The sequence below is a fragment of the Dendroctonus ponderosae genome, unplaced genomic scaffold (genome assembly GCF_020466585.1).
Source record: "Dendroctonus ponderosae isolate FM_Combo_2020 unplaced genomic scaffold, Dpon_F_20191213v2 Dpon_F_20191213_1, whole genome shotgun sequence".
Classification (NCBI taxonomy): domain Eukaryota; kingdom Metazoa; phylum Arthropoda; class Insecta; order Coleoptera; family Curculionidae; genus Dendroctonus; species Dendroctonus ponderosae.
This window is the reverse complement of record NW_026017110.1, coordinates 29,997,049-29,999,197: the sequence shown is the minus strand read 5'-3', so window position 1 is coordinate 29,999,197 and position 2,149 is coordinate 29,997,049.

The following is a 2,149-nucleotide window of genomic DNA, read 5'->3' as shown; positions in this document are numbered from 1 at the left end:
AATACAAAGTGTTAAAAAAAAAGTTTCAAAATGACGCTGAGAAAACCGCCCTAAATGGATTTAAAAAAAGGACAGGATTTAAAAGAAGGTGCTGCAAAATAGCCATATGAAAACATTAAATTGGCAATATTTCGAAAACTAAACCCTTTTGGAATAGACATCGTTACACAAATTTTCACTAATTTTTAATACTGAATATGATAAAATTATAAAAAATGGGGGTTTCCATTTGAAAAAAGTGATTTTGGGCAGTTTTCTCAACTGTAGTTTAAAACTTATTTTTTTCTAACAATTTGCATTTATAGTTTTCAAAATGTTTTAGAAATTTCATTAAAGTAAGTCCTTTTCAACAATAAATGCGACTCAAATTAATTAAAAATATTAAAAACGGTTAGACTTGGCTACAGGATATTGTATATGAAATGTATTTAGAATTTGGAGTAGAATTCAAAAATATTCATAAAAAAAATTCATATAGAGTATTCCATTTAAAATAAGCAAGTTGATTCCTACTTCCGGAATAACCGAAACTGCGGCAATTTTGAAAATATTTTATAGCGCTTGCCCGCAATGCCCACTGTCCAATTTTCAAATTTCTCCTAATTACAGTTTGTGTCAGATATGGATCGCGGCGGTTCCCGGTGGGACACCCTGTATAGTGTCCATGTAAAAAAACCCGCCTTCTTCAGCTACGAATTCGTTCGAATGAAATATCCGAGAACCCTCCAGAATCTCTTTTAAATTAGGTGATACGTTTCATTTTTATGGCTTTGAATTATATTAGAAACAATTATTATAGTTCATCATATTCATCGGTCCAGTGGTGGTCAGAAATAAAAAGTTGACAAATAATAGTTTGTAAAAAGACAAAAGAACACCAAACGATGACAACATATTCAATAACGAGCTGAAGGCAAAGTTAATGTAGAGGACATTAACAATATTTAGACTGAAATGTGTAATCTCATTGAAAAATATCCTGTAGGATTTTCGGATTTTTCATACGAACCAATTAGCACCCTTAAGAAGACGGAAAAATAAATCGGGAAAATATTGTTAGCTAAAATGTTTTCGTTTTTTCTCATCACTGCCTAGACTGAATCCTCAATTGAAAAAATTGTCGAATGTTATGTTGATAGCATGAATTAAAAAACGTATGTTTAGCTTAATAGCACTAATGTCACCATTCTCACATTGTTCTTTAAACATTTCTGATATGCTAATAAACTTTATAAGTGGACAACATGAATTGATCATTTATCCTCGTAATAACAATACTCGCAATACGATTGGGTAGTCAACTTCAAAATTTTAAACAAAAGATAAAAACTATATATAAAGTGGATGTACCGCACATTTCAGAATTACGCATTTGAGGTTTAAAATGTAACTTTTGTTTGAGAGAACTGTTTGAGAATACCCGATAGTTATGTGACTAATTCGTTACACCCTCTCCAATGAGTCTTTTTTTTTGATGCCATCTTCTTATTGAACGGTGACGACCATATTTCTGAATCCGTCTCTGTCCGTGCCACATGAAACAGTCCTTTAACATTCATTTCTAACCAGTCTGTTATATTACGAAGTATATTATTCACATTTAGGAATGTTTTCCGGGCTTTGAAGCCGTGGTCTATGAGAATTTCTTCCTAACGTTTCATCCACAACTGCGGTGGACATTATCAAAGGCGATGAGGCAGTGGGCGAAGTGATCTCCCCTGTTTTCCGACTAAGACTGATTCAACTGCTGTGGGTGCTCATGTGTGGGGGATGGGTGGGGGTTCCAACGCTTCGGCGCACATGCTGTTTGGCGCAAAATGCGCTTCCAATCTGGATTGAGTGCCGTAATTTCTTCTTTTCTATGAAAATTGTTCTGGTGTTTAAATATTTCGATGGCCTCTCTGGTGAGTCTCGGGTAGTATCTTTCAGATTGGTGCAGAATGTCCACTTCGTCGAAGCGTATTTGGTGGCCGTCTAGCAGTGCGTGCTCCCCTACTGCTGATTTTTCTGTTTGCCCCAATCTGCAACTTCGTTTGTGCTCCGTGATCCTAGTATTTATGCTTCGTTTTGTGGTGCCGATGTATGCTCTTCCACAGCTGCACGGAACTCTGTAGACTCCTGGTGCTGATAAAGGATCCCGTTTGTCCTT